At 45.6% G+C, this 21,286-nt stretch overlaps 1 protein-coding gene across 26 annotated transcripts in view; it reads left to right on the forward strand.

Annotated features, from left to right (window-relative positions):
- PHLDB2 (pleckstrin homology like domain family B member 2) overlaps window positions 1–21,286 on the forward strand; it is a 217,835-nt gene that overhangs the window by 109,772 nt on the left and 86,777 nt on the right. Inside the window, exon 1 of one of the 26 annotated variants that reach the window (XM_049105432.1) lies at window positions 2,831–2,975. The exons of 23 other annotated variants lie outside the window; for them this stretch is intronic. The gene's annotated coding sequence lies outside the window, so the exon portion shown is untranslated. Of the gene's footprint in view, window positions 1–2,830; window positions 2,976–3,603; window positions 3,702–3,846; window positions 3,990–21,286 lie in introns of those variants that run through there. 2 more of the 26 variants (XM_049105433.1, XM_049105431.1) reach the window with 2 other exon arrangements.

The raw sequence follows: 21,286 nt of genomic DNA on the forward strand, positions 1-21,286 counted from the left end.
AAATGATCCCTCTAGCCGTTAAGGAGCTTGGCTGTATACTAAAAGAGACCAAAATGTCAACAAATAAAACAAGGCAGTGACAGGAGGCCAGTGAGGATCTGTTTTTTTTTTTTTTTTTTTTTTTTTGTCCTGTGATTATGAGTTAATCTTTATACAGAAACTTCCCCTGATAATATCATTCCTACTTTAAAGAAAAGGTGGAGGGGAGTATTTAAGAGCATGGACTCTGAAACCATCCTGCCTGTGTTAAAATTCTGATTCTAACAAGTTATTAGCTGAGTAACCATTAACTCCTCTGTGCCTCATTTTTTCAGTCATAAAATGGGAGTAATAATAGTACTTACCTCATGGGGTTGTTAGTAATAATAGTACTTACCTGGTAGGGCTGCTACAGGATTAAACTAACACTTTAATGTATTTGGAAGAGTGCTTGGTATATACAGCAATTATTGGTCTGAATGAATGTCAGCTATAGTTTCGCAGATATGCATGTTGTTAACTTAATCACGGTCATTCTAGGGGTGCTGTGTCATTCTAGGTGTGCTGTGTTGGGAGACATACTCTTCAGACCCTTTGGGGGAGAACAACTTTCTCTGAAATGTCTGTCTGGTCAAGTGGCATTGTTCTGGGCAGGGAAATGTTTGCAGCTACAGCACTCTGGGTCAGAGCTATCATTCATACTACTTGCCAGCCATCATTCCAGGGGCATCGGGATATATCATTGGCGAGAAAAGACAAAAGTCCCTGCCTGCACAGAATTTAAAATTCACATGCTAGCAAGGAGAGTAAGACAATACATATAATTTTAAAAGTACATTTTATAATATCATAGAAGGTAAAAACTCTGTCAATAAAATAATAAAGAAAGCTAAGTGGTATGAAGCATGTTTAATTTTAAATAGAGTTGTCAGGGCAGGCCTGAGGAACATGGTGACATTCAAGCAGGGTCTTGAAAAGTGAGGGAGCATGATACTTGGGGGAGAGGACGAATCCAGGCAGAGACGCCAGCTAGCATAAAGATCCTGAGAGGGAAGCATGCCTGTCCAGGAATCCAGTTCAGCAATATTGAGGAGGCCACTGTGGCAGGAGCTAAGTGCGTGAGGGGAGGGAAGGACGAGCTGAGGTCAGAGAATGGCAGATCATGTATTATCCTTCTGGGTTATTCTATGGACTTTGGCTTCTGTTCTGATTGAGCAGGGGACCACTGTAAGATTTTGAGGAGAGGAGTGTGATGAGCTGCCTTAATATTTAAACGGATTGCTCTGGCTGCTGTGTTGAGAAGGGCCCATTGGCGGGCAAAAGTAGAAACAGGACAAGGGTAATCAGAGTGAAGAGATGCTGGTGGATTAGACTTGGGTGTTGATTAACAGTGCAGGTGGTAAGTAGTTGAATTTTGGACTTATTTTGAAAGCAGAGCTAAAAGGACTTCCTGATGGATTGGATTTGAAATGCAAGAGAAATAGAAAAGTCAAGGATGACACCAAGGTTTTAGGCCTGATATGAGTCAGACTTCAGTTGGGACAAAGTGGTTGGGGGATGGAGGGAAGACTCTCAGGATTTCAAGGTTGGAAATGTTAAGTGGGAGGAGCCAGGTAGGCATCCAAAGGGCAGTTGCCTGAAGCCTGCAGGGGAAATGGCCCAGCTGGAGGTAAGATTTGGGAGTCATCACCACGTAGGTGGTAGTTAGTGCCATGAAACATGATGAGATCACCAAGGGAGTGAGTGTGGACAGACAAGAGAACCAAAGTCCACTGCTCAGAGGTTGGGAGAGGAGAAGGGACCAGCAAAAGAGACTGACAAGGAGCAGCGGATGGGTTAGGAACACAACTACGAAAATATGGTTTTGTGGAAGTCAAATAAAATCGTTTCCAGGAGGAGAAAATGATGAGCTGTTAAATGCTGTTGATAGTTCAAAGTGAGGTAAAGACTGAAAAACCTTTTGATTTAGGAGTTTGATCTGGATAAGAAGAGTTCCAGAGACATGGTGGAAGCAAAAGCAAAAGCCTGACTAGAGTAAATGGGAGGACAGAAGAACCAGGAGACAGCTTTTTTTTTTTTTTTTTTTTTTTTTTTTTTTTTTTTTTAACAAGTCTTTAAAGGCCTGTAGCCAAGCAGAAAAAAAAAAAAAAAGAAAAAAAAAGAGCAAGTGGCTGGTGGGGGAAGTGGATTCAAGAGGGAGTTCTTTGTTTTTAAGATGGGACAAATAACATGATTTTAATGTTGATGGAGATGATCCAGTAAAGGGAGAAAATTGATGTGGGGAGAAGAGAGATCTGCTGGAGCACTTAACCGTTGGATTGGCCCCTGTATGTTTCTGGGGGGCAAAGAGCCAGGAGAAGAAAGAAAAAAAAAAGTTCTATAAAACACCAGGCAGTTCATAGATGAGCGTCTCCTTAAAATTAGAAACCAGGCTCCTAACCTGCACAAATGAAAAGTGCATTAAATAAGCCGTTTGTTGAATGACTACTAGGGCCACCTACGGTGTCAGGTACTTTGCATACATTATCCCAAAACTCATTAAAACGGACTTCCAACATCAGTACCATTCCTAGTACACTGGGAGATGAAGGAATTGTTACGGGAGCTAACCCGAGTTCCCCAAAGCCACACTGAGCCTATACGGTAGAGTTCGCCTTTCAGGGCGCTCGCTTCCTTGCTGCCGCGGGGTCCTTGAAGGCTGAGGGCCTTGGTCCCTGCCACCCAGGGTCGGGCTCGGCACTTGGCAGAGGTTCGCGTTCCCAGGTGCCCTGGGGCCCCCGCGCTGCCCCCTCCGAAGCACCCGGTGGAGGACGCTCACACCAGCCCTGTTTCCATTGGCTGCAGCGACTCAGAAAATCACGTTGGAAAATAGGAGAAACTTTCAAAAGGAAATCAGAGTAAGGTAGTCCCTTCGCTGAGGCCGTGCCCCGATGATTTGGCAAAGCTGCTTTTCTGACGCATCGGGTACCTGCCCGCGGGCGCACTGTCGGCAGCAGGTGAGGTGTGGTCCCCTGGAGTTCCCCAGGGGACACGGGGGAGGAGATCATCACCGGAGGACGTGCACCCTCCCGTCCCTCTTCCAGCTCGTAAAACCCAACCCAACCCGACCTAACCCAAACCACCCAACCCGCCCAACCCAATGCAACCCGACCTAACCCAACCCACCCAACCCACCCCAACCCACCTAACCCACCCGCCCCAACTTAACCCAACCCACCCCAACCAACCCACTCCAACCCACCTAACCCACCCACCCCAACTTAACCCAACCCAACCCACCCCAACCTACCCCAACCAACCCACTCCAACCCAACCCAACCCACCCCAACCTACCCCAACCCCACCCACTCCAACCCAACCCAACCCAACCCAACCCAACCCAACCCAACCCAACCCAAAGTCTCTAGCGGGCTGCTGTGAAGGCGGCTTGGAGACCCGGCGCGGGGCGATGGGGCGAGGGGCCGGGCTCGTCCCGAGGCCGTAGAGCCCCGACTGCCCGGGGCCCGCGAGCTGCGCGGCTCCGCGCCTCCCCGCCTCCCGGCCCCCATCCCCCGGCCGCCGCGGTGCTCGCGCAGGGGCCGGGGCCGGGGCCGGGGCCGGGGCGGGGGCCGGGGCCCGGAGCGCACCACCGCGGCCCGAGGGGGGCCGCAGGGCGAGGCGCGGCGCACGGAGCGCAGCCTCGGGCCGGGGCCGCGGGGACCCCGCCGCACCCCCCGCGCCAGGTGAGCAGGGGGCGGGGCCGGCCGGCAGCGGGGCCCGCGCGGCCTCGGGGCATCGGGGCGGCTCCCCCGGGCGCCGCCTCCCCCCTCCGCGCCGGTTGGTCGCCGCCGGTTGCGCGGCCGAGGGCTGGGGGCGGAGAGGAGGCAGCGGCCGCCCGGGCCCAGGAGGGGCGCGCTGCCCGCGCTCGGCGAGTCCGGAGGGGCCGGCGGGCTGCGGCGGGGCCGGGGTCGCGGCCCGGGGGGCGGGGGCGGGGGCCGGGGGACGGCGGCGGCGGGAGGAGCGATGAGACGGTGAGTGGGCGCCGGGGTGCGCGGGGCTGCTTCGCCTCCCTCGCAGGCGCTCGGGACAAAAGCCGGGGCTGGGGCTAGCGGAACCCTGGCCGAGCAGCTTTGGGGTGGGGGGGGGGTGCTGAGCCCCGGAGGGTGGCGGGGCCGCGCTGGGGAGGATGCTGGGGAGCGGGGGGCGGGGGGCGGAGGCGCACCGAGCGATTGCGGGGAGCGGGCGGGATCTGGGGCGCCCGGAGGCAACTTTTGCGCGGAACTCCAGGATGCCGGGGGGTGGGGGGGTCGGGATCCACCTCTCGTCGGCGGAGAGCTGCTTTGTCGTGGTGGGTGGAGGAAAGAGCAGGGCTGCTGCATGGAGTGGGGCGCGGGATCCAGAGAAGACCCCCCCCCCCCCCCCCAGTATCTGGGAGCTGCGCCTCCGAGGCCACCGTTTCAAGAGTGGGGCTTGCAAGCCTGACCCGGACCCGCGCAGAACCTCAGATTGCGATTTGGCTTCGGATCCCCCCGCAAGTGTGCGCCCGGGAGGTCTCCGCACCCCTGGGGAGAGCGGCCGCAGGCGTTGGCGACAGTCCTGAGCCCCCGGTTCACCGCGTCCCGCAGGGGGAGGCGCGGCTGCAGGGTGCGCGGCTGCTCCGTCCCCGCTGCTGGAAGCGCCGGGACCGGCTAACTCCCGCCACCGCCAGGACACTAAAAGGCTGACAGGCTGTCCCTTCCAGGGTTGAGCTGTCCCACTTGAAGTCGACCCTGCTTCCAGAGCCTGCCCTGGAGTTAAAGGGTAGAAAGAGGGAACTGTGCCTGCAGCCTTGTACGTCGGGAGCCTTGCCCGGGGCTGGAACTACTCTCCTGGGGCCCTGCCCTGATCCCTAGAAGCCTCCCTTGCGCGGCTCTCAAGTAGCTCCGGGAGTTCTAGAAGGCACCAGGACGCCCTGCCCAGCGCGGCCAGCAGTGGAACTAGCAGGAGGGGCGCGCACAGGTGGATTTTCTTTTCAGTTCAGGGAATTGTCCGCCGTATTAACCCCCCTTCGTTCTACGAATGTGTCCGTTGCAGGTATTTATTTTCAAGTTTTGCAGTGCAACGTTGAGCTTCCCAGTTTGGCTTCATTCAGGCCTTGATTCTGACATAACCCGAATGTCAGCTGGGAGAGATCTAAATGAAGTTCAGTTTCAGAGGGTTAAACTTTTGCCCTGGGAGCACTTGAATTCTTGCTTCCCGGTAGGGTAGCAACAGAGTAGTTGGATTTGGGGATAAATAAACCTCTAGAGTTGCCCACTATTTTAACAGAATGGCTAGATCCCTGGAACCATGGCCCTCAATTGTGTAAATATTTGTTTGAATAAAGAGCTGAGGTCTTTGAAAAGTAACAGTTGTGTCTATTCACGATTCCCTTTTCCTATCCTGGTCTTAGTTCTTTAAACGTGTTTCTTTTTCACCTTACACTCTTAATGTGGAAAAACGTAAACATCCTATGTGCTTAAGAAACTCGGTGAAGACCTTATAATGCTTATAATTGGCTTTTTTCCTTAAAAGCCAGGGAGAGTTGAGTTTTTTGCATTTAGTTGACTGGTGTAGCCTTCACCTCCAGAGACCCAGAGGTTTGCAAATCTCAGCCTTTCTCACCAATGGGAAAATGAGATGTTTGGGTAAGAGTAGTAATCATCTCAGTTAGTTTGCAGGCTTCCTTCTGTTTCACGCAGCTGGCAGCTGCTGTTCCTTTGGGCTGGGGACTGACTGTGGGGGGTGTCTCTTGGATCCCTGTGAAGTGGTGGAGGGGAAGATGCTTGGGAAATTGAGCTAAGAGTTTGCAAACCCCCGTCTTAGAGAATCTAGACCAAAGCCAGAACTCATTGGGAACCTTTTCAGAAACATCTTATTTACTGGCTTTTGCATAAGAGGAAAGAAAAAGCCAAAGTGATTAAACCAACTACTGGTTTTTCTTATTCTCTTCAAAGCCCTGTTTTGAAGTCTGTAAGTAAGAGTGTCCTGAAGAAGGTACTGTGAAAACCATGCTTCCTTTGGGATACTTTTAAAGAGCAGATGAGGTTATGGCTTTGTGTCCTAATTCTCAACCCTTAGCAGGGAGGCCTGCTATGAGCGATTTGTAAAGGAGGTGCTTTGTACTTCTTCCAAGTGGAATACATGTGCTTTATAAATCTGTTAGGTCTCGGTGTACTTTACTTATTAACTGTAAATACCACCCATTTGAAACAAAAACAACTTTTAAGTGATGTGCATTATTTTAAAGCCCTGATATCCATTATATCAGGATTCTCAAGTGGTTCTCAATTGAGGGTAGGGGGAGATTTTTGCCCACCCCAGGGGAAATTGGTCAGAGTATGGACACATCTTTGGCTGTTCCAACTAGAGATAGGGAACAGCTCCACCTGCTAACTGGGGCTGGCAGCTAGTGGGTAGAGGCCTCAACTGCGGTGTAATATGCTACAATACACAGAACACACACAAAGAATTCTTCAGCCCCCCAATCTAGAAAATTGCTCTAGAAAATACTAGAGCAATACTCTAAAAATAAACTAGAGTACTACCCCGTGGGCATATGTTAATAAGATTAAGGATCTTAGTCTACTTTGGATCCTCAAGAAACCAACTGTGTTCTTGTTAAACACAATCATAGAAGCCTTTCTGTCAGCGCCAGATTTTTTGCCTCTGGCATTAAGAGTGTTGATATACCAAAGATGTGAAGGAACTTGTACTCATTGACAACTTTGAATTCACTTTAAGAATCACAGAATTTGAGAGTGTTAGAGCACAGGGGAGCCTCAGAGATCACCAAGTTCAACTTTCTTACTTCCTAGATGTGAAAATGGAGGTGCCCAGAGATTAGTGATTCATAGGCCTCAAGTGAGTTTGTGGCAGATGTAGTTCTAGGTATGACCCAGAATTAGAGAGTTTAGACATTGATATTCAAGCACTGTGATTAAACAAAACAAAACAAAACACCAAACTGGACCTGACCTTTTGTGAGAGTTTGGAGGTACCATTATCCATGAGGAAATATAGAAACCCTTTGATTGGGGGAAGGGTGGCATTAGCCATGGTGACAGTGGAGCATATGCTTGGCTGAGTCGGCCCTAAGGAGGAGATAATTCCATTGTGTGACCTGTGACACTCCACGTCTGATGCCTACACCATCCTTCCCACGGCAAAGTGGGCAACAGATGGTTCTACAAACATAGCAGATGCTGCTTTTGAATCTAGGTACAAAACAGAACATTTGAGATTTTCCGTCCCTCCCTGCCGTATGGGTTAAGAGTAGAGTGCGTGAATGGATAGAGTTGTCTTGGACAGAAGGGAAATGAGAGAAGCCTCCTGAGTATGGGGTTTAAAAACACACCTGGCACGTAAGGAAAAGAGCACACACGGGGCACTTGTGGGGGAAATTCATAAGCTGATGAATGGCTATCTACAGTAACTGTGGTTGCATAGAACTTGGGTTAGGAGCTTGACCATCCTTGGGGCAAGTAACACGAAACAATCCTGGGAATGAAAGGAAATCCTCTTATGTGACTCCTTTGCCCATGATGCACTCACTTGACTGGATAGTGCAGGACCTGCAAAGCCAAATCATCTAACTTCTGCACCGTTGCACTTTCTTATACCCCGGTCTCTAACATTCCATCTGTTTACCTCATGGGGAAGAATATGAGAGTAGTATAGAGCTAGTGTTAATTTCCAAGGAGAGTTTTAAAAGCATGACATTTGTGAATGGCTGTGTTTATAGAAAGGGGTTATCTTAGTGAGTTTTGAATTATCAGAAGAGTCGTGTCCATATGGCTTGATCAATTACAAACATATGTACTCTCACATTTACACTTCTGTGTTTGGCCATTAGGCCTGTGATGACAGATTCTAGTTCTGTGTGCTAAGTGGTCCCACCACGGTACTTACAACCCTCAACTCTGGGAGGTTTGGGCAGTAGAGGAGACTTTTTTTCATATGCCTTTCTTGGGAGAGGTCAGAATTCTGAACTGTGCTGAGGTAAGTTCTTATCATTTTGACAGCTAGCCAGTGGGTGTACCTCAAAGCCAAGTATGTAGTAGTATATTTAGAAAGGATTTGAAAGTGATGACTTTTTTAAGGGGTCTGCTCCCTGCAGGTGCTACAATAAATTATCCCCTCTTTAGCTTTTTTTTTTTTTTTTTTCAGATGATGGGAGGGAAGACATGAGTTGGCTTTGTCTTGTTATTTATTTATTTATTTATTTATTTATTTATTTATTTATTTATTTATTTTTTCCTCCTGCCCCCTGTCTAATTTTTTAAATAATTGTTGGCTGGAAATATTTATTGGCCTTTGAGTAATGTGACTCTTGTCTTTTGAAAGTGAATGAGGCCAAAAACAGTAACTCAGGTTGCCAGATCCCTTCAAGATAAACAGTTAGACAAGAACTTGTCTCCATCACACGGGGTTTGAATCTTCTAGGAATTAATTTACAGTTGTTTTCACGATATTTAAGGATGCTTCTTAACATGCGGAAAAAGAAGCTTTGTGCCATATCTATCTGCTTTAAAGGCAAGATTGTTATGTATAGGAGCTAGTGGTCAATAATAGAAAAGAAACCTAGGTTTAAAAAGCATTTTATTGGAATGTGGTGGAAAGCCAAGGAGTCGGAGAAGCTTGCTATACAAAGAAACAAGCGAGATCTAGGGTAGCCAGCTAAGTTACGTGGAAAAGTTTTTGCTTGTTTAGTGTGTGGAAGTCAATTTATTAGACGGACTGCTTTTTCTTAATTTTACAAAATAGGGGGAAGGAAAAGTTCGTGCCTGCCAAAATTTAAGATCTTCACCTCAAGCAGGATCAGTCTTTTCTAAGACTTGCTGCTAACTCTGGACTTCAGTGGAAATTAGTGTTGATCATCCTAGAATATTTGGTTTACACACTGTATGTGACTTCTCCAAATGGTGGTGTGCTTGTGGAATTAACATATGGAATAGCAAAAAGCTAAAGGTTACGAGATTTTTCCCAGCTATATTTCTTGACCACTGTACTGCTAAAACAAAGGCAGGTAAAAGCAAAGGAGAGCCTGCCCCTGCATTCTTTTGACCAGTTCAGACCCAGCGTGAGTAGTGCTTCATAGCCAAGAGATACTCAGAGGAGACTGGGAAGTGATGTCTGGCTGCCACACTGCTTACGTCATTGCAGAAGTAGGTTTTTAAAAACAGCTTAAGATTTATTAAGGAAATTGCTAGCCATGGGAATGCAGAGCAAATATTTCTTATACATCATGCTGAATCAAATACCCATATTATATTGCATTAACATAACTCCGACTAGGCCTTTTTCCCACTATGTTATGCTGAAACAATTTACCATGCCCTTGGAATGTCATGGGCAACAGCGCCGGTGAAAGCTTTTCCCAATTAGGTAGCTGCCACCTTATCACTAAAACATGTTTCTGTTCTGTGGTCATTTCCATTTCCTGCATTGTAGAGCTGGCACTCCTGTGTTATTTAACCAGTATCTCTGGGAGTCCAGAAAGTTGGAGCAGAAACCCTTACCATTTAAAAATATGGGAAGCCTCTGCTAATACAAGGTGAAGACAGGCGAAGTGACTTGCTCCAGCTCTTACTTCAGTTGGTGATTTTGGCAGAGCCACGACTAGGACGGGTCTCCTGACTCATGTTCCTGGCAGCCTATCCAGTGTTCTTTGTACTAGATTGGCCATTACAATAAAAATAACATCCTAATGAAACCATTTCCTTTATTAGGTCTTTGGCCAGAGTTATAAACAACGGCATCGATTAAATTGAATTTAGTTAGTTGATTATGGACCCCTGCTGGTTCAAGTCCTTTCTCTTTCCCTTCCAAGCAATAAACGGTCCAAAGATAGCAGTGTCTTATATTACCCACTCTGCATAATCAACTATTAAGTAACGGGGAGATTGTATCATTACTGTTTTGTTTTGTTTACTTTATGGTAGTTTTGAAAGCCATCTGCTCAATTTTTGAGTTGAAGGGGAAAACCCAGCTATGGAAGATGTGGTTACCTTGTGTTTGTTCCATCCCTCCTGAGCGTACTTGTGTTCTGACTATTCCCAGTTCATAAATTTTGGGTCAGAGCATGGGGAATGTAGTATTTTGGGATTTAGGAAATGTTACTTTGGAAGAGTAAAAGATGACTCTTAAGAGAGTGTATTTTGATCAGTAGAATGGAATGTGGACAGGGCAGTGGAAAGATCAGAGTTTGGTCCTATAAGCCCTCAGCTTCCAATTCAAGTCCCTAGTGGTGGTTTCAGAATCAAGAGAGAGCATCTTTATCCCCATATGATCCTAGGGTCAATATTTTTCTTCCCTGAAATTGGCCTTGAGTTGAAGGATGCTTTTTTCCTAGAGTAACCCTCTGCTTCAGGAAGTGGATCTGAAGTAAGATGTACACACGCCCGGTAATGATCCCCAGTTTAGCTATTTCCTGACTTCTCTGTCTTTATCTTCACTGTTGTGATCACACAACAGGGGAGGAGGCTTCCAGGTCTATAGTCAGAACCACCTCAACCCAGGGATGAATTATACCAATGATCAGAAAAAAGAAACATCTGGAAACATTGGATTTAAGGGGTAAAAATTTCAGAAATCTTTATCTTGCTCTGAAACTGTTTTAGGATTCTATAAGGAGCCTTGAAAATATGAGTCTATAATTTCCTATAACTTTCCCACTTTCAAAGAGGAAGTAACCTAGTTTAAGAATCTACAAAGCATGTCGGTCTCTCTTAGCATAAATATATAAGGAGTGTGTGTGTGTATGTGTGTTAAAGTTTTTTGAGGCTCACATTCTTCAACATATAGCAAGTTTGGCAGTTTTTGTGAATAATTTTACACTTTAACTTTCTAAAGAGACGGTTTTTCTTTGGGTACACATAGTGGTGAAATTTAGTTACTGTACCTAGTGTTATCTTTTAAGTATTCAGAATATAACGGCCTGATACTTGCCAGTCTGGACAATGCATTTTTTTTTCAAATTTCCCCCAGGTACTTAAAAAAATATCAGCTTTTAGGAGTTTAATTCAATATGATAGAGGGTTAGTATTTCATACTTAAGAAAATAAGCTAGGAGCCACTGATATGACCCCATCATGGCTTGTAAAGTGAACCAGTATAATTTTAAGTCAGTATATATTCATATATTTTTATTCATATTTATTTAAAAAATGCATACTCTTACTTTTTAAATATTTGACTATGGAAAGTTTTAAGCATACACAAAGGTTAACAGAATAATTAAGTGAAATCTCATGTAACTTTCGTATATAAGGCTAATCTTGCCTCATCTGTAGACCTTACTTCTATCCCCAAAACATGGATTATTGTAGAGCAAACTTTAAACACTGTACTATTTCATTCATAAATAATTTAAAATGTCACTCTCAGAAGTTAGGGTTTTTAAAAAATACAACTATATCATTAGCACACCTAGTCAATGTTCAGCTTCTCTGATTGTCTCATAATTTTTTTTAAATACTGTTCAAAACAAGATCCAAATAAGTTCTATGCATTACGTTTCATGGTATGTCTCCCAAGTCTCTTTTAATATAGAATAGCTCCCTCTCTTTCTTGTTCTTTTTTTTTTTTCCTTGCCATATGCTGGTTGAAGATATTGGTTATTCTTTTTCTGTAGCCTTTCCCGTATTCTAGATTTCAGTGATAGCATCTCTGTGGTGTTTATTCTATTCCCTTGGTCTCATATTTTCTATAATCAAAACAGCGTGTTTTTAATTTCAGACCTTTCCTGCCATGTCACTGTGTTGAATTTAATTTATAATACATGTATGTAAATGCTTATTAGGTTAATATTGTCTCTTTTTTTAAATATTGCTTGAGCTACTTCAATAGTGGTATAAACACCAAAGTGAGTCTAATTGATAAAAGCCACATCTTGAGGATTTAGGTACAAGTCAGGAATTTGGTCAGTGGGAAGGGATTTTGAATGGCCCATATGTGTTTTGAGGTTGTTTTGTGCTTTGTGGCCTCCCTCCCACTTTCCTCACTGGCTGCAGAGAGCTATCACGGGAAACATGCCGCCAAATTCCTTGGAGAGTCTAAAGAATATTTCAAAGTTCATACAAAACAAGTCTTATTCAAGAGACTAGCACAGATTTTTTTTAAAATCCCCGTATTTGATGTTTTGCCCTCTTTGCTGAGGTCCTCTAAGATTTTTATTCCTGCGAAACACTGTAGACTTACTTCAAAGTGGCCTCTGATACAGGAGATAAAGACCCTCATTTGAAATATGACTATTGCTGTTGGTTGTGATGACTTTTAGGAAACTTTGAACACCATGTGGAGCTCTTTTTTGGACAGAGCTTAGACTTCAGTACAGCGAGAGATGACCGAAGAGATCGGTAGCGTGGGGTTAGACTCCTTTATTATGATGAGAAGGAGCTGGAACTCTTTAACTTTCTGTCCTCACTTCTTCCATCTGCGTTGAATGTCCTCATTAACCCCCATCGCTCACCACTCCCATCTGTGCTCTGGCCTCCCTGCAGTGGTGTTTGATGCTTCTTTCTTGGTTTCCCTGATCTCTTTGCTTAGGTGACTTCAGAATATAATGTAGCAAAACTTCAAAAGCAAAGCCAAAAGCAAACCAAGAGGGGAAACTGTGTGATCGGTGTCCTGAGATGTCATGTCAGCCATTCTAGCGGGCCTCACCTGTCTCCCCAGCCTGGCCCTGGGTCCCCTCGACACCGGCCGGTTCCCAGGGTGCCGCGAGTTGCCGGGTTCTGGAGAGTCTCCCCTGGCAGTCACAAAACCCTTCGTGCCTTGCAGGCTGCTGTGGGCATGTGGCCAGCGTGCGTCTGTGTGTGTGTGCATGTGTGCGCCCAGTAAGACAGACGGCCACCTGTGAATAGGTCCCATCTGCAAGGACAAAACAGCCTCCTTATCCTGCCATTAAAATACATTTATTCCCATGGAACTGTTTCTCTCTCTCTTTTTTTTTTAAGATTTTATATTTTTATTGAAGAGAGACAGAGCATAAGCAGTGGGGAGGGGCAGAGGGTGAGGGAGAAGCAGGCTCCCCATTGAGCAGGGGGCCCGGACACGGGACTCGATCCCAGGACCTCGGGACCACAAACTGAGCTGAAGGCAGACACTTAACCGACCGAGCCACTCAGGTGCCCCCTGCTTTTGGGGGATCTTATGTAGATGTGAAAATATCCTCCTTGGAGATGATCAACCTATGCACGTGTGTCTGATGGGTAATAACAATTTTGTTCAAACGGGCTGATCTTTAAATGAAAGAACATGGTGCAAGGGAAGAGGAGTGGGAATCCACTGGCTGCTGTGTTTATCCGCAGACAGAACAAGAAGGGTACTAGTTACCAACGGAAGTGTTGTTCTTTGCACGGGGATATAAACTCTCACGTGAGGAGCAGGAGGCTAAGGGAACAGCGTTTAGGAAGTGGGAGGTGAGATGAGTGTTGAGAGGATGACCTAGGGATGCTTGCATTAACTAACTGTGCAGGAGGTGATCTGTTGGGGAGACAGGATCCGGGGATATTTGCCAGGAGCAGGTGTTTGCCAGTGGGTGTGGGGCCTAGTGGAGAGGTTAAGGCTTGTTTGCAGAGATGGAGGAGGCCGAGGAGGATTTAGTGATGAAAGGAAATGTTTGCGTAAAAGGAGGGTATGTTTGCAAACGGGAGAGCTGCAGAACTGAAGGTTTCATCGAGGATGCTGTTTGGCTAACAGAGGATGGGGGAGATGCTGCTTGGGGAGTTCTGAAAGGAGACGATGGCTAGAGAAGGAAGTGGCTGTTCCCAAAGCTTCACATTAGCCTCCCCCCCCCCCCCGCCCCCCATCATGTTTTCTTGTCGGGATTAGTGGAAAAAGAGGGAGGGTTTGTATCCATTGTTCTCCATCCTTAAGCTTGGAGTTTGAGGCTGACATAGATTTCCCGGTTTTCCCTTTTCGCCCTCTATAAGCTCCCCCCCCAGGCCCCATCTGCTGCCGCAGGGACACCCCTCCTCCAGGATTCATGTAAAGAATGGCACTGCTTCTGAGGGGCTGCTCTAAGCTGGTGTCTGAATTCAATTACATGTCATCAGTGTGTGCTTATTTATAGCCTTGCCATATTGTAAACATCAGCGCTGAAAGAGACCAGCCCCTGGACCACCAGCGTTCTGGGGGAGTTCTGAACGCCAACATCAGCCACTGTCTGCGACAGCCTGGGCGCCCAGAGCCAGCCCCTCAGCTCCCGGGGCCCGTGCAGGGCGCAGTAGACTCAAAACCTTTCTATAATGTGGAAACTTTTTTTAAGATTTATTTATTCATGAGACACACACACAGAGAGAGAGAGAGAGGCAGAGACACAGGCAGAGGGAGAAGCAGGCTCCATGCAGGAAGCCCGAGGTGGGACTCGATCTCGGGTCTCCAGGATCACACCCCAGGCTGAAGGCAGCGCTAAACCGCTGGGCCATCGGGGCTGCCCCTATAAAGTGAACATTTTAACCGCCCTGATCTTGAAGGGTCTTCTTTTTTTTCTGAGTTTGCTCCTGTAATCTACATCCTCGCCTTTTCCCAGCTCATATGGAACAATCTCTACTTTTCCATCACCTGCTCTAACAGCCCCCTGCTCTGATTAGTCCCGCTGTTCTGGGTGACCCGGAGAGGAGTCTCTACATGGCAACATCAAATGACAATGTAACTCGTCGTATGATTTTGGACTCCCCCAAACCCCTTTGGGCTTCTGGATAAACTGCGTTCTGCGTTTATATGGGCCAGGCCTGTAAGTCCTTCTCCCTTGACACCACGCGATGCGGTGCAGCGCAGCACAGCGCGACACACCACGACACAGAGACACAGACTTTGTCTTCATCTCTTGGGTTCTGGAGACTTTTCTCTCTGGGCGTGTTTTCATCATCTTGAATCCAAGGAGATCCCTACAGCTCAGGCAATTGCAGTGCTGTAAATTCACTGCTGGTGACACAGTTTCAATGGGGTCAGCTTCACCCTATTGTTACTGAATGTAAGGGGCGCCGGAGAACTCTGTTGTACAACAGATGCCAGAACCGTGTGTCCAGGAGGGAAGGAGCTACCAAGAAACTTTACCCACATGATCCTCGAGATTAGTGTTTCAAGTAATCATCTTCTCTGGGGAAACAGCGCTGTGAGCTGCTGTGCTATCTTCCAGACACCTCTTCGTGCCTTCTGGCATTTTCTAATTGACAGCGAGCTGATGTACATTTCAGGTGGTAAAATAACAAGAGCTCTGGGGGGATTAAATGTATGGATTGGAAAGTAAGCCCAAACGTTTCAACACACATTAACTCCTTTCCTGTTTAGACTTCCCGCTGTTGTCCCTTCTCCAGATGGGCACCAGATGCCTTCTCCCCTTCTCCACCCCCGTTCTGTGGATGCGCGTGGAACGTAGGCAGGGGTTAAAGCCCCAGGACTCCTTTGCTGCCACCATAACAATGCAGTTATTTTATAATTTCCCCGAGACTTCTTTTTGTTTACATGACATGTATAGGAAACCCAAAATAAACACATCGGTGTAGGCCAAGAAGCCAGGCTGGAAACGGAGTCTTCCTCGCCTGCCCCCCGTCTTACCCGTGTTACCACAGATCTCTCCCCCTACTGCCTGCCTCTGGTCTCCCACCCCCGCAGCACCTCTCCTGGGGCTTTCTTTTACCTGCCACCTGCCCTCGCCCTTCCTCGTCCTAAATCCAGCTGGGGCCCCTGATGCACCCTGTCTGCAGCATTCCTTCCCTCATTGCCGGGGGATTCACCAAACCCAAACTCTTCCACTGTGTTCTCCACCCTCCCGCCTCTCCCCTCCTTGCTCACCCTCACGTCCTCCTAAAGAGTGCGTGCTGGTTACCATTCTCTGTTCCCCCTTTCTAAGCCTCCACTCATGTAATCTCATCTGCAATGAAAAGAATACTCTGGAAGTAGGGAAGGAAAGAGGTATCGCACCACGATTGTCACTCCCCGGTCCGTAGAGGCAAAAGCGGATTCTTTACCTTTTGAGTTGAATTGGTTGGTGGGAGCAAGAGAGATGAGTTGGGACAAGTACACACATGGCACTCAGCTGGGGCAGGTAAACTAAGCTTCGGAAAAATGAGGAAGTTCCATATTTGTAGTTTGATGATACATTTTTAAGTGTACAACCTTTTATGTATCCTTAACTGAGCCAGGGAGTTTGAACTGAAAAACGGGGGTATCAAACGCGAATATCCCTTCAAATAGTCTCTGGAATGTCTTTACATCCAAATCATGCTTAACTTTCCCCTTCAAGAATGCCTGGGAGAGAAATGTTACACGTTTCTCAGATGTGACTTCTTATTTGCAAGTGTCCTTCTTGTCTCCTTCCCTGGAGTCTGCAAAGCTGATCCTTCAGCAGGTACTACTTTGCAGTATTTTGGTGTTGCATTTTGTTTGGCCAACCAAACTGTTTCAGTAATTATACTTTTTGATTTCTTTAAAAAGCCTGTGTGAGGTGGAGAGCGGTATCGAATGTTACCACCCTGTGAGATAGTAAGAAACCTGTAGTAGTTTGATACTCTCTAGTTTTATTTGCCTAAATGAAGAGAGAAGAGAATTTGCTAGTATTTTATTTGGGTGATTAAGTAGCATTTGCAACTGCAAACAAGTTCAAGTGTAGTAATGTATTTATCATCTAAAATGACATCATTATCTTACATGGCTGTGTCAAAAACTAAACTATTTTTTTTCACATCAGAGTAGAATTTATTTGCTTTATACATAGTGAACTGACTGATTTTTATTAAGAGAAAACAGAAAAACTATGCCCTTTAAGAAATTAAACTTTTAAATATCCATTTTTGACATGATGTATTAAACCCTTCAACTCTGTGCTGTTAACAGAGTAAATATTTAAAATGTAGTGTTTGGGCTCATTGTTTAATTTTTGACTTCTATTTAATCACGTGTGCTTTGGCTTGCTTTCTGGATTGCTGTCTCGGCACATTGTGGGAATTCTTCTAACTTAGTTCTGTTTCCCATTTTGTATACATTATCTTAAAACCGAAGTCTCCCCACTAACTGACTTTAATTCTTTTCTTGTCTATTCTAATATCTCACTAAAGGATTTCCTTTTGTAGCCTTGTCGAAAATATCCTAAATGGTTGGAAATTGCTTGCCAATTTAAGCCACTCTTAGGGTAGGCAAAGGGCTCAGACTCTTGAGGGCATATCTTACATGGTGGTAGAGATGGGAAAGGATTTAGATCACTATGAGAGAGAAATGCATGTTTATTATAGTTCATCCCGGAAGAGTTACATGCTAGACTTTTTTCAAAAAGGACCGTAATATAGAAAATAACCGTTTCTTTTTCCTTACCCATGTTTTGCTATTAATTCAGTCAGAGACAGGACGTTTGCTGCATGTGCCAGTAGTCTGACCTCTAATGGGCTTGGGATTTTGTTTATTTTGCTTATTGTTTTTTAATAATAAATTTATTTTTTATTGGTGTTCAATTTGTCAACATACAGAAAAACACCCAGTGCTCATCCCGTCAAGTGCCCCCCTCAGTGCCCGCCAACCAGTCACCCCAACCCCCCTGCCCTCCTCCCCTTCCACCACCCCTAGTTCAGTTTCCCAGAGTTAGGAGTCTTCCATGTTCTGTCTCCCTTTCTGATTTTTCCTACCCATTTCTTCTCCCTTGCCCTCTATTCCCTTTCACTATTATTTATATTCCCCAAATGAATGGGATTTTGTTTATACTCATAAAATCATGGAATGTAAAAGTAGCCTTATGCTGCTATTGGGTAGTACTCATCAGATTCCCTTTCCTTCAGTGGATTTAACTTTATTGTCATTTCTTTGCACCATAATCTCCACAGATTCTGACTCTCACTGGGTTAGTCCCCTCCATGCTCCTTTACCAGTGTTTCCGTCACTTCTCTATTAAGGCGCGTGTCACACTGTATGGCAATCATTTGTTCATGAGTGTCTTTCCCTCTGGACTGTAAGCTGTGTAAAGGCAGGAAGTGGTATATGACCACGTGCTTCCCAGTGCCCAGCTGAAAGCCTAGTTTATGGTAAGAACTTAAGGAAGATTAACACCTTCATAGTAGCAAACAACTTCCAAATCTCAGTGGCTTAAGACAATCTTGGGTTGGCAAGAGTCCTGTTTCACAGCGTCCCCATTGACGGGTATAGGCTAATAAAGTCTGCACAAACTTGGATGCATGCTAGTCATCTTATCGTGGGGGTGGGTGGGTGGAAAGAGTGAATCATGCCCCAGCTTGGAACTGACATGTCACTTTCTCTCATGGTTCCTTGATCAAAGCAAGAGACATAGCCATACCCAATGTTACAGGGGTGCAGAAGGGAAACACCTCTTTGTTTATGAGAAGAGGACAGGAATGTTAGTGAGCAACACTAATACCTGAACCAATATCCAATGCACGGTAGGCACCCAAGAACCATTTAGTGAATAAAATATCTAGAACTTCCTGTTGGGATTTTAATTTTTTTCTGTACGATAAGCAGAACCAAGTTAAATGTGCATCCTGTTAACCACATTTTTTAGGAGACGAGGATGCTAATATTATTGTACAGGCTGTGTTCAGCAAACTTCTGAGAATTCTTTTGTAACCACTCTGTTTACTCATATTAGGGAATGCGTTGTGTTTGATTTTGTAGTTTTTCAGACACTTAGAGTACGGAATGGCTACACTTGCATGATTAACATTTTGCCCGAGTCATTAAGAAGAGCTGGGGAAAATGCTGAAGTTGTCAAATATTTACATATTAAGTTAGTCGTCCAAGAACCTTTTTAAGAAGAGTTAATATCTGGCTCAACAGTTGTACAGGAGCTTAGGAAAAATGAGAGCCTAATCAACTTATGCATGAAGTATTTCTGAGAACATTTAAGTTCTACTTTCCTAGCAAATTTCAATTATATAATAGTGTTTTCAACTACAGTGTGGTCACCATATTTTACATTAGATCCTCATACATCCATCTTATAGCTGAAAGTCTATACTCTTTTACCAAGTCATTTATAACCTGAATGTTCTCTCTCTCTCTCTCTCTCTCTCTCTCTCTCTCACACACACACACACACACACACACACGATGGATGTGTTAACTAACCAGATGATGAAAATCCATTCACAACATGTATGTACATCAAATCACCACAATGTCCATTTTAAATATCTTACAATTTTATCTGTCAGTAATACCTCAATAAAGCAGAAATAAAATACAATAGGGGCACCTGGGTGGCTCCGTGGTTGACTGTCTGTCTGCCTTTGGCTCGGGTCGTGGTCCTGGCTTCCTGGGATCAAGTCCCACAATCAGTTTCCCCATAGGGAGCCTGCTTTTCCCTCTGCCTGTGTCTCTGCCTCTCTCTCCGTGTCTCTTATGAATAAATAAGTAAAATCTTTAAAAAGTAAAATAAAATAAAGTAAATGCAAATTTTTTTTAAAAAAAGTATTGCTACAGATTATATTCTAGTAGTTTACACTAAGTGTCCCCCCCACCCCTTAACTGTCAAAGCAACTCAGTTAGTTGAGAACAGAGGGGATCATGACTCGAGGTCATCTTCGTTTCAGTCCTCCAAGAGGGCAGAGTGAGGTAAGTCTCAAACCAGACTTGTGTTGTTTTCAAGGTGATAGCTGGTGGTCATAGACAGTTGCTGACTATGACTTTGTCTTGGGAGCAGAGATGGCCCTGTCCCTGAAGAATGAAAGACCTGACAAAAGCCAGATGGCAAGACCAGATTCTATCTGGGAGGCAGTTCTAAGGGAGAATCTCAAAAAAATTTTTTTGAGGTTTACTCCAAAAGATAATCATGCTCATCAGGGCGGGGGTTTGGGTTGGAGGGTAGGGAACCCAAGGTAGAGCTTGTTGGGGCAAGCTGAGCTTTACAAGAGGATGGATACTTAGCCCATCACTAGGATTTAAGTACCCAGATTGTTTCTTGGCCCCAGCCTGGATAGGAAGCAGTTCCCTAGTATACTGTCTGAATCTGCCCAGGAAGTCTGCAAAGCTGAGCAAGCAAGGCAAAGTCCCCAATCTCTGGATAGGACACAGTGGGGGAAGGCTGTGACAAATTGAAAACTAGTGCTCGTAGAGTGTCTCACCAATGGGTCTGTGGGAGTCAGGAGAGGCTGGAGATGAGGTGGGAATACTTTGTCTACCCCTCTTCCTTGAACTTGTGACCTAGTTTCAGGAACAAGCACGTTATAAAATTGGTTACTCATCTATTGATACAAGACCAGGATGTAATAACTAGTATCTAAGGGGCCTGAGGTGTTGGACAGGTCTCAGCAGTGCATGAGTTCAATGAGAATGTTTAAACTGTGATTTTGCTTTGATGATAATCTGAAAAATACATACTTTTATCAATTACAAATGCAAGCCTTCTCATTTGCAGTGATCATTTGAACTTAAAGTATGTTTTCATAACCTAAAACGTTAGTTTCTTAAGTTAATGTAATTCAAACTAGAGTCCAAAAATACTCTTCTGGGTGCACACATTTTTCTAATAAATGGTAAGCGTGGAAGATAGAATCTGAATCTGAGCCATGAAGGATGGGTGGGTTCGGGTGGGTACAAAGGAGGGAGAAAAGTGTTTCCACAAGAGGAGAGAGTGTGAGATCAAGGATGAGCATGATTCATTTAGGATACCTGGAACCTAAGGATCCTCCAGTTTCAGGTTTTAAATACCGCCTCCTGACCCTGATATGGCAGTGGTTTTGGGAACCCTCTTTTCTCTGTTTCCTCATTGACCTGACTTTTTCTGATGGGTACAGGAGCTTTATGACCTCTTTCTTGAGAAGGGAACTCTCATAGTCATCCTCTGCCCCTCATGATACCGATCAGTGTCTAATGGGAAACTGACTCTCTTTGTGTGCCAGAATGTGAATTTTGTCTCTGCACAACTTTACTTCTGAGCAGTTAATGAGTCTAGCAGAGACACCCAAAGGAGGGTGCACTGCGTCGCCATGGTGGGTGTTTTCCTGGTACTCAGGAAGCAGGTGGTCCCCCAAGGACCAGAACAACTGACGGGAAATGGTCTTTCTTATGGACCAGCCTCACCTGTACTTTGTTAGGGACTTGTCCTTTGCAAATATCATCAGTGGCCTCTTGAGTTCTTTTTTCTTTTCTTTTCTTTTCTTTTCTTCTTTTTTTTTTTTTTTAAGATTTTATTTATTTATTCATGAGAGACAGAGAGAGAGAGAGAGGCAGAGACACAGGCAGAGGGAGAAGCAGGCTCCATGCAGGGAGCCCCACATAGGACTGGATCCCAGGTCTCCAGGATCACACCTGGGCGGAAGGCAGGTGCTCCACCACTGAGCCCCCCAGGGATCCCCTTGAT

The sequence above is a fragment of the Canis lupus genome, chromosome 33, assembly GCF_003254725.2.
Source record: "Canis lupus dingo isolate Sandy chromosome 33, ASM325472v2, whole genome shotgun sequence".
Taxonomy (NCBI): Eukaryota; Metazoa; Chordata; class Mammalia; order Carnivora; family Canidae; genus Canis; species Canis lupus.